This window comes from Gracilinanus agilis, chromosome 1, assembly GCF_016433145.1.
Source record: "Gracilinanus agilis isolate LMUSP501 chromosome 1, AgileGrace, whole genome shotgun sequence".
Lineage (NCBI taxonomy): Eukaryota > Metazoa > Chordata > Mammalia > Didelphimorphia > Didelphidae > Gracilinanus > Gracilinanus agilis.
The window spans coordinates 448517921-448529581 of record NC_058130.1 but is presented as its reverse complement, the minus strand read 5'-3'; positions in this window follow the sequence as shown (position 1 = coordinate 448529581).

Genomic DNA, 11661 nt, shown 5'->3' with positions numbered 1-11661 from the left:
CTCTCTCTCTCTCTCTCTCTCTCTCTCTCTCTCTCTCTCTTTTTCTCTCTCTCTCTCTCTCTCTCTCTCTTTCTCTCTCTCTCTCTCTCTCTCTCTCTCTCCAATATCATATTACCTGATATCTTGAGGTGTATGGAGGGGTGGAAGGAAGAGAGGGGGAAAATATGAGATATAAATTTTTGGACATAGCTAAATGTGTACATTTGTTTCTTTTGGATAAGCATATTCATTGTATATTTATAACAAACCATATGGATTATATTATTGTTATGTTACATATTATATATTATGTTATGTATAAAAATGGTAGCTCAAAAAAAATCCATCAAAGTAGAGTTTACCTCCAGATGGTATTTAAAGACTCAGTTCACCTTTTTAAATTCTCCTAGTCTTCTCCATTAACCTTTCTCCAAAGATAGTTCAGTCATTTCTCTTTAAGTAGGGCTTCTTCATAACCTTTCATCCCACCATCTTAAGCAAAAGTCATCAGGGATAGGTTATAACTGCCCTCAGCTTGAACATCCAAAAGGGGAAGAGTTGAAAGCTTGCAGGGCAGCAGAAGTCATGGGAATGGGGAAGTGTTGGACTGTATTTAGTGAAGGATGAATGAGGCTATGCTGGAGACAAATTCTACATTGGAGACTACAACAGAGATGAGAAATGACCTATTTTACCACTCTCTGAATGGGTAACCACATTGAGCAACCTAAGGTATGCATTAGGGTTAAATAAGTTATGGTCCCTGACTTCCAATTTGATGACTTTCATTACAGTGAAATAAAGATGTCCAGTTATATCTAGGCAATAATTTATTTAGCAAGGCATACAGTTACAGAAACAAACGGGGTCCAACGCTCTCTCTTTCTCTTTTTTTTCCATGTATGATATATTTATTTTTCACTTCATTATATGACAGATCTTGGACCTCAGTGTGTTTAGCACTACTGGGTTCCACTACTTTGTAAGAATGCCAAGTACAAGATATCCCCTAAAACCTAACAACTCTAAAACAAAGAGAGAAAGAAGTCAGCACAAGGATCCTGACCATTGTTTTCTATAGTTATTATACAATTAAAGAAAGTGAAAAAATAGAACGCAGGGTTTGATCCACCTTGTTCATCATTGGTGGAAAAGATTGAGATTTTCAGAATTAGGAGTTTTGTGACTTTCCCAAATCAGGTGATTTATAAGAAGTTGAAACTTCAATTTACAAAATGGTGGATAAGGGCAAAATGGAACTACTAGTGCTATTTTAATGTAACACATGGATTAGATGACCTCTAAGACCCTTTTCCAGAAGGCTATTATTCTAATACATTATAGCCTCTATTCATCAATTTGTATGTCAAGAGATGGCTAGAATTTGGATAGGTTTAGTATTTGTATTCAGTCTTATAAAATTATGTCCACAGAATCAGACTTAAAATATTCAAAATTAATGATGCTTTCTGTCATTTTTGTGTAATTTCTTATTTGAGTAATATAAGCTAATTAATTAGTAATTATTGTCATAACAAGGTTTAAAGGTGGATCATTTTTAGCTTTATATATATCTTCCAAACTGGTCTCAATGTTGATCATTCTTGATTATGGTGGAATACCTTGGCATGTAGAAGGTCTTCTTTAGGTCATTAGAAAAAAAAAGCTAAAATTATATCAAGATATGAACCCCAGGGTTGGGGGGAGTTAGTTAGGTGACTGGGAGGATTGAGAGGCAGGCCAGATAGGGGAGGTTCTGGATACAAATCTGGATTCAGACACTTCCTTGCTGTGTTACCTGGGCAAGTCACTTAATTCCCCCATTGCCTGGTCCTTACCATTCTTCTGCCTGGGAACCAATGCATAATGCTGATTCTAAGACAGGGGTGGGGGTGTGATGAGTTGGGAGGGGATAAGTATTTTAAAAAACAGATATGAACCCACCTCCCTGGACTGAAAACATTTAGTGTTTTATTAGAGAAAAGTGACATTATATTCTAAAACATTTGACCCTGGAGGTCAGAACAATTGAGAACTTGTTTTCTCTTTCTAAAAATTCTATTTAAGGCAATTATTAAATCTATTTCTCACAAAAGTCAATAGCACATTATATTTTCAGACATGAGACTTGAATAGTTTTTAGGTCAATATCTGTGAGTTCAGGATAAAACTTGCAGTAAGTAACTAGATGATTTGTGGTTTCCCTAGTCTTCCCCCACCATTGCTATTAAAATAAATAAGGATCCCCTTTTCTTTTTCAATTATTAGGGATTTTTTTATACAGAAAAAGTTTTTTTTTAAAAAACCCCGTAAATATTGGATTATTATCTCAGCTGTTCACATTATCTCCAATAACTGTAATAGCTAGATTAACAAGATCTGGGGATATCTCAGAGAATCCCATTTTTCAAATCTCTTTTGAGAGATATAGACATAAAAAGAAAGGCTGAATTTTTCAGAACTCAACATTTCCAAAGTCAGGCTTTCAGGCCACTTCATATTTTGTCTTGACACTTGAATTTTCCAAAATGATATAGAGATGGAAGGGGCCTTTGAGGTCATCGCACCAAGGGTATCACCAGGTTTCATATCTTGCAAAAGGAGATCTAGTAAGAGTAAATGAACAGACAAAAAATAACCCCCCAAAAACAAATCCTCTGTGACCAGCCCACTAAGTGTGTACATGTTACAGCACTAAAAACTCCACTTAGCAATGATTGCAGCCCCCTTGGTTTATTCTTAGGTCTCTCTACTATTCAGTAGAGCAATCCGTTATCCAATCAATCAGCTGACAGTCATGATTTCATGTGTCAGGCTGTCTTTAAGGCACTGGGGAGTCAGACAAAAATGAAAGAATCTCTGCTTTCAAGGAGACTCTGTTTTACCATGGAAGACAACATGTGTATTAATAAGTATATACAGAATAAATGCAATGTGAGTACAAGGTTGTTAAATGGAGAAGAGCCATTGAGGAAGACACTGGCAATTGATGAGAATAGGAGAAAGGCTGTTTTGTAGAAGGTCTTTGTGCTGCATCTTAAAAAAGGAGGATTCTATGAGATAGATTTGAGGAGGTACAACATTAGAGGTGGAAATTGGAGTAAAGAAATACATATAGAATACTTCTTTGATCCTTTTTGTGTGACAGAGTTAGACAGAGTAAGGAGTGAGACAGTGAGGGGAAAAGGGAGAGAGGCAGAGAGATGAGAAAGAGAGAAAGAGAGAGAAAGGGAGAGGGGGGAGAGGGATAGAACGAGAGAGAGACAGAGACAGAGACAGAGAGACAGAGAGAGAGAACAGGATGATGGAGGGAAACAAAGACAGTGAATTCCTTAATCAGATAATGGGATATAGTATATTCTTTGGCTAGCAGGTATTATCGATAACCTGTTCTACTCTCGCCCAATTGGCTAGAGACTAAGTTGGACTCAGGTTGAATGGAAATATCTAATAATTTGACTTGGACTAATATACCACAAATGACCAGAAATACAAAATTTCTCTTCGACTTCTTGAACCCACATTTCACATGGGAAGAATTCACCTCTTCAGTCAAGAGCAGCCAGATACAAAAAATCTGGCAATTCCCTGGTAATAGCTATGTCATTTATTAATACAACAAGCCCAGAAAACTTTGAGCAAAAAGCAAAACAAGGCTTTCTAATCATAGAGTGCAATATTGTTGACAGTTGAGTTGATTTCCCTTTCCTCTCACTCTAGCTCCTAGCTGGTCAAAGGAGGGAGAAAGGCAAAGAACTGGGCAAGTTTAAAAACAAGGGAATTTCTTTAGCAAAGTACTGTAAGGAAATCAAAGAAAGAAGCTACATCAAAACTCGGCTTGATCTTACCATGACAGCAGTACTCTAGGCAACTACCCACATGCCCCCATCTGGTTCTCACCCTTCATTCACCTTAGGGCGATTTCACCTGTGATGCTTCCAATCAGCTCCAAGTCCATGAAAAGCTTAACAAGAATTTTAGTTCTTGCTTTGGTTTTCCTTTTTTGTGATCTCAAGGGTGCTGAGCATCTACACCTCACCTTCTAGCCACATAACAGGGAAAAAGCATGGAGTTCTAGAACTGTCCTTTCTTCCCTCCGCAAGCCCTGAGGCTAATTAAATCCAGCATAAACTTCTTTTGCACTCTGCAAAGGCAAAGAAATAGCAATCACAGTATTCTGAGAAATGTTTTCTCACACATACCTTCTACCTCCTAGCTTACATGCATGTCCTTTGTTATCTTTTTACCTTGGTCCTTCTGGTGCATATTGAAAACTTAAGAGGATTTCCCCCTGCTTTTTTGTTAGTTTTGTTTTATTTTGAAATATCCACGCACTTTTTTTTTTTTTTTTTGCTTTTTGCTAGTTTTTTCTGCCTTTTGTTTGTTGGGAGTTCCCCAACAGAGGATAAAATTGATTACCTGAGATCTGAATTCAGGTTTAAAAAAAGTTAAAACTAGTGCTTGTTTTACTATTCCTAAAGATTTAGCCATTTATTTCATGCTTAAATGGATTTTTCATCCCATGGATATGTTGTCTTTTTCTAGTAATGTACCTCCTATTCAAACCATGCCTTTTCTTCTTATTTAACACTTGTCCATGTCATCTGATGAATCCTTCACTGGAAATGCACTTAATAAATGGGGAGTTCCCTCTGGGTGTCTCAGAATTACTTAGTAAAATAGCAGATGAAAAGGTTCTTTGTAGAATGCTCCAACCCTACCACCCCTAAACAAAAATGAAATATGCCAACTATATAATTAAAATGTAGTGAAATATAAGAAATAAATGCCACACAATGTGAAATTCTCTAAAATAATAGCAGAGGGCTTAGTGAAGAACCCAGTCCATAATACAGCAAGCCCCATGTGACTAACTGAAAAGGCCTCCATTTTGAGTTTTGGCAGTGATGGGTTTTATTCAAACTCTTGCCAGTGACTGCATTTGATACCAGGTTCCCATACATTAATGAGGAGAGATCACTAACTAAACGACATCCCTTCAACAGGGATAGTGATCAGCTATCTATGTTTAGAGGGGTAAAAATGGAAGAGCAGAACAAAAGGGATAATCAGGGAAGCTACATTTTGCTAAAAGGTACCATAGACAATGAAGAAATATAAAAAACTTTTATAGTGTTTGTCTGACGAGGGCTGTATTTCTCAAATAGCTAAAGAAATGAATCAAATTTCTAAAAATAAGAGCCATTCCCCAAATGATAAATGGCCTAAGGATATGAACAGATAAATTTTCAGAAGAAGAAATCAAAGCTATCTGTAGTTATATGAAAAAATACTCTAAACCATTATTGATTAGAGAAATGCAAATTAAGACAACTGAAATAGTACCTCACACCTATTAAAAGTGACAAATTCTGGAAGGGAGAAGGGAAAATAGGTAAACTAATGAACTATTGGTGGAGTCATGAAATGGTATAGCCCTTTCAGAGGACAATTTGGAACTCTACCCAGAGATCTATAAAACTTATTACCTTCTGACCAAACAATATAATTACAAGATCTGTACCCCAATGAGATCAAAGAAAAAGGATAAGGACTTTTATGTGCAAAAAATTTTATCAACTTTATTTGTGATTTTGAAAAAAAAATGGTAGTCAAGTGGATGCTCATAGTCTAGAAATGGCTAAATAAATTGTGGCATATAATTGTGACTGAGCAATATTGTACTATAGGAAACTATGAGGGGAGTGATTTCAGGAAAAAAACTCCTACAGCAAAACCTAGAGTAAAATTCACCCTGCCATCTCCATGTTACACCTATATAAACTGATGCAAAGTGAAGTGAGAAGAACTGGGTGATCATTGTGCACAGTAATGGCAATGTTGTGATGATGATTAAGTGTGAAAGATTTGGCTATTTTAATCGATATAATGATTTAAGATCATTTCAAAGGACACTAGAGAGAGAGACTGATGAACTCTGAATTCAAATTAAAGAAAAATTTTTTTACTTAAATTTTTGGGAATATGTTTAATTTGGAAATATGTTTTGCATTATTTCACATATGTAATTGCTATATTGCTTGCTTTCTCAGCGATGGAGAATGGGTAGAAGGGGGGAGGGAATTTGGAACTAGAAAGCTAAAAAGAAAAGAATGTTAAAAATAAATAATAAATTTTAAAATGTAAAAAAAAAAAGGAATTTTAGGAGCAGGAAGTACACAGTCTGTCCTGATAGGGTATGAGGTAGTAAACATAAGTTATAGTACTTTTAAAAAAACAGATCATTGTAATAGACAAATGTATACAAAGCAAACTATATACAAGATACATGAAAAATAATTAACTGAGAGAAGGTACTGGAATTAAAAGGGATTGGGGAAAGCTTCTTGTAGGAGATGGGATTTTAGCTGGGACTTTAAGGAATCCAGAGAGGCCAAAAGTTAGAGGAAAAGAGAGACAGGGTTCCAGGCATGGGGGATAAGCAGGCAAAATGCCCAGAGCTGAGAGATGGAGCGTCTTGTTGAAGGAACAGCCAGGAGGTCAATGTCATTGTTCAGAGCAGAGCACACTCAGTTCTACAACTCTGAAAACAGCAGAGATGGAATCATTTTTCAAGTGTAAAAAAAAAGTCTTCCTAGACTGGTAGGCTACCTTTTCCCCCATGATCAAGGTGATTTAGTCATCTAGAGTTTCAGATTCTGGAAAGAAGGAATTTCACTCAGAAAAAAGGGATTTTTCAATGTCACCTAAATTATTCTATTTTACCCACAAAACAAGAGAACTGTAAGGATCACAGGATGAAGGGCTAGCTGGAAGGGAACATAGGTATCATCTGTTATGAATTCTTTATTTTACAGATGAAGAAACTGAGGCAGAGAGAGATGAGATGACTTTTTAAAGAGCTAAGAGATAGTAAGTTGCAGATCTGTGATATAAACACAGGTCTCCTGATTTCAGATCTTCCAAGTACTCTTTCCACTATCCTCTGCTTCTTCTACATATATTCAGCTAATTCAGCCACTGGTCCCAAGCAAGGACATAATTAATATAAAAAAAGTGCAGTGATGTTCAGAATTGTACCCTCTTCATTGTGGAGCACTTAGTAGGCACCAAATAAAAATATATTAAACGAAGTGATAGTCTACCAGAATGATTGTTATAGTTTTTAAAATCAGTTCTAAAAGATGATTTTCAAAAACATAGAGAGAAATAGTAGTATCGACGGAATAAATATACAGCTTTTCAAGGTGACATCTTGGAAAGAACTATCACTTGTATTGATACAAGAGTTCTAGCTGCTTGCTAAAATTGCCTTCCATTGCTTATAGTCACCCACTGTATGAGTATTTACATCCAAACATTAACATGGAGGAAATTTTCATCACTTTTAACAGTGACTTTCTTTCTCTTAATTCTTATAGGAAGTTTGTTCTTATGAATAATTTAATTGATACCTTTTACAATTGAAATTTATGTCCTCTATTCTATTCCAGCTGAGACTAGCATGGGAAATTTCACTTCAAAAGATTCACCTATTCAGTGTATTTGTATTCATTTTCTTGATGCATGGAATATACTTCTGAGCATCTTTGCATCAGGAACAATAAGCTAAATTAAGTTATAAATATTTTTAAAAAAAGAATTATAATACAAATTGTTTGGCTGCATTCATTGTTACATTCCCTCAGAGTTTCATTCTACTATACATCTAGTCTTTGGGATGTAAGAATTTTTTACATATGGCTCCTAAATATCCTTCCTCTCTGGAGAGAATCTTAATTTAAAGTTTAACTAGATATACTATTTATGGAACATTTTGCCACTTTCAATTGACATACCATTTGGGCTATTTGTTTGCTTCCCTGCTTCTTTCCATTTCTCTTTCTTTTTTATTTTCCATTGATTCCCCAGGTCACAGCAACCTCTTTTTTTTTTTTCCATTTGGTGAATTGCTCCTGCTACTCAAAAATAATTCTGCATGCACAGCATGACCTGATCTGGAATAATTCATCAGAGCCCCACAAGGGATAGAATAGTGGTGCTGAGACACTGTCCCAGAGACATATCAGTGCCCCTGCAAGATAAGCCAAGGGGGCTGCTTCTCAGTGATAAGAGATGTCTCCTTCCCTCCAAGCACATCGACACTATGGCTTCCATTGCCGGGTCTCTTGCCTAAGCATAGGGTTCGCCAAAAAGATGCTATGTCTTACTTTTCTCCAAGATCTTTTCTTAAAGATAATGCTTATATAAGATTAATGATTAAATGATCAAATACACACAGGGACTACAAAGCCATCAAAGGGCAACAGAAGGAAACCTACAGGCCAAAGCACACGACAACATTGTATATTGACCAGGTCAGTGGACGTGCACACTCCAGGCAGAATCGTTTAGTCACTTTCAGTTGGGTCTGACTCTCCATGACCCCATTTGGGGTTTTCTTGGCAGAGATCCTACAGTGGTTTGCTATTTCCTTCTCCAGCTCATTTTACAGATGAGGAAACTGAGGCAAACGGGGTTAAGTGACTTGCCCAAGATCATAGGGCTAGTAAGTGTCTGAGGCCAGCTTGGATCTCAGGAAGATGAGTCTTCCTGACTCCAGTCCTGACACTCTATTGACTGGGTCACTTGGCTGCCCTTCCAGGTAGAGAGTTTATTTGAAATAAAGAACTCTCTCCTTTAGAGAACGGAAATAATAAATAATAATAGCTTACATTGGAGAGTTAGAATGATAAAGAGAAGAGATTTGTAGATTTGCTAGGTTTGGAGTCAGGAGTTAGGTGCTTACTTTTGTGCTCATCATTAGCAATATTACCATGAGCGAGTCACTTATTCTCTCTGCCTTAATTTTCCTATTTGTAAAAGAAAGAGTAAAGATTTTGCTATATCTTTCAAGGGACTGTCAGTAATAATAATGATAACAAAAATAATAACAATAGCTAGCATTTATATAGTGTTTTTAATTTTGCAAAGCACTTTATAAATATTGCATTTCATTCCTCACAACAATACAGAAATGTAGGGGTTGTTATCAACCCCCTCCCCATTTTACAGATGAAGAAACTGAGGCCAAGTGCGATTAAGTAAAAGTTCCTATACCTAGCTGTATCTGAGTCTGGTTTTGAACACACTCACTCCAGAGGGCTGAATCAAAATCCAGGTACAACCACATTAGTTAGGTGCTAGAAAGTTTATACAGCTTCCACAGGTAATGGAAAAAAGGGTGAAAGTGAAGTCAGAAGTCTTGTATTCAAGTCTATAGCTCCATCACTTTCTGTGCATTCTTGAGCAAACACGTCTCCTCTCTGATCTTGTTTCTTCATCTAGAAAATAGCCAGTAATGTAGCATAGTGGATAAAAAGCTGAACTTAGTGGCAAGAAGACCCAAATTTGAGTACAGCCTCAGAAATTTGGATATATCACTAAAATTCTCTCAACATCAGTTTTCTCATCTGTAAAATGGGAATAACCTTAATACTAGATTGCCATGGAGATCTAATGAGAAAACACATATAAAGCACTTGGTAAACCTTAATTAATTAATGAGAACTATTATTAATGTATTAAAATATCAATAGTATTAGTTAATGTAAAATATTATTGAAAAAAATAATATTTATACCCTATAGGATTCTTAGGAGGATCAAATGAAATATGAAAACTCTTTTTAAGTTTCTCTGCAAATGTAAGCAATGACTTAATTTGATACCCCCAAGCTGTGACTTGGTTAAAGCCACATGTACAAGGAAATGTTAAGGCTTCAAGGAGAGGGCTTGTTGTTGCTTCCTCCCGTGATGTTGAGAAGTTGTTGCTTCCTCCCAAGCCAGACTCTTCTACTCTGCCATGTGGCACCCATCATAGAAGACAGGGTTGTTCTTTGTCCTGTTGCTGGATTGTGTTGTATGGTAGTCTTGGGTGGGATTGACTTGAACCATAATCATCCAGCCATAATTCCCCTTCTTACCCAACTTAAAATAAGTACATGTTGACATAAGATTTATCTCCCTGTTTTAGGAGTAGATTTATATCATCTTCAAAGCCTACCAGGGGCCTTTAGTGATTATTTATTTCACCTCCCAAACTTTAGGTGGGCACTTCATACAGCATCCAAAGGCTTAAAGAGACAAGGTTGTTACAAAGGCTACCAAAAACTAAGGCCAAAAGATCTCTTTGAGATCATCTAATTCAAACTTCATTTTGGAGAGGTAGAAACTGAAGTATAAAGAGCTTAAGTACTTTCCCAAAGTCACCTAGGGAGCAAATAGTAGAGCTAGGGTTTAAATCCAAATGTTTTGCTTCTAAATCTCAGATTCTTGCTGATACCTCATTAGACTAGGAGTAATAAAGATTTCTAGGTCTATATGGGCATAGATGACGTCTTACTCATTTTGCATCCCTTCCCTTGTACATAATAGATTTAGGTATATAGAAGTGAGAGGGAAAGGAGGAAGTAAGATAATAACAGGAAGAGGAGGAATCCTAGAGACAGATATATGAATCAGGAAGGGACCTCAGTGGCCATCTAGCCCAATCTTTTCATTTTATAGATGAAAGAAAGGAGGGAGAGACACACAGAGAGATAGAGACAGAGAGAAAAGAAGGGAGAGAGACAGAGACAGAATGAAGAAGTGGAGAAGGAAAAAAGGAAGGAAAGAATGAAGGAAAGACATTGAGAGGGTTTTTTTTTTTAAGATTTAGCTCCACAGCAACAGAATAATATCTGCAAATGAATCCCTCACAATCAAGTTCCTTAAACTGGAAACTTGTCTTACTGAAAATGGAATGTGCATTGTGAGAAATTTGTTAAAGATCTGACCTCTGGTAAACAGATATATCAACTTCAAAACAAAAGCCCATTGGTCAAACCAAAAATACATTTCAAGGCAATACAATTATGAAATTGTATATGTGAGTTGTTGGTTAAGTAAACAAAAACTTGCTCATAACCACAGCCCTGAAATTCTGCCCTCTCAGTGGCTAACTTGCCCACCACAGAATGGAGCTTTAGAGAAACAAAAACTGGTGTTATTGACAGGCCTGGTCTCCTAGGTATAAGATGACAATGACTGACCCTCTGGGCTTGGAGAGAACAGGCTGTAGGAACACTGCATTATGACTTTTCCCCACTTTGCAGTTTATAGAAAATTGGCAGAGTTGGAGACCTTTCCTGGTTACCACATAGTTGGGATTTAAGTTGGCAAGGCTGCTGGATAAGATTCTCGGGGATTACCCTGAGATATCAGAAAACTGGTGAGAAGAGGGCTCGGCTCCTCTTCTCTTCCCTGGGTATGGAAAGAATCAAAGTTCTAGTGTTCTCCACAATGCAAAAGAAAAATTCAGCTTTTTTTGATCCCCAGAACTAGGGCTGCAAACTAGGGGCCCAGGGGAGGCAGTAGCCTGGAATTCCTCCAAGGTCTGAGTGATCAGGTAATCAGAGAGTGAGAATATGTGTTGAATCCCACTTTTCCTACAGTAAACAATCATGAGACTTTTCTCCAAAATACCTACACTTGTTCTTTAACCATTACCCTGAAACCCCCATCCATGCTCCACCCTTCTTACTGCAATGCAAGCTCCTAACAATTGTCAGACCCAGGTAAACAAGCTGTTTTTATAGGGGAAACAATAGGTAGTGGTTCCAAAGGAAATGGTCTTATTTTTAAAAAATTACCTGCTGGGGGCAGCTGGGTAGCTCAGTGGATTGAGAGTCAGGCCTAGAGA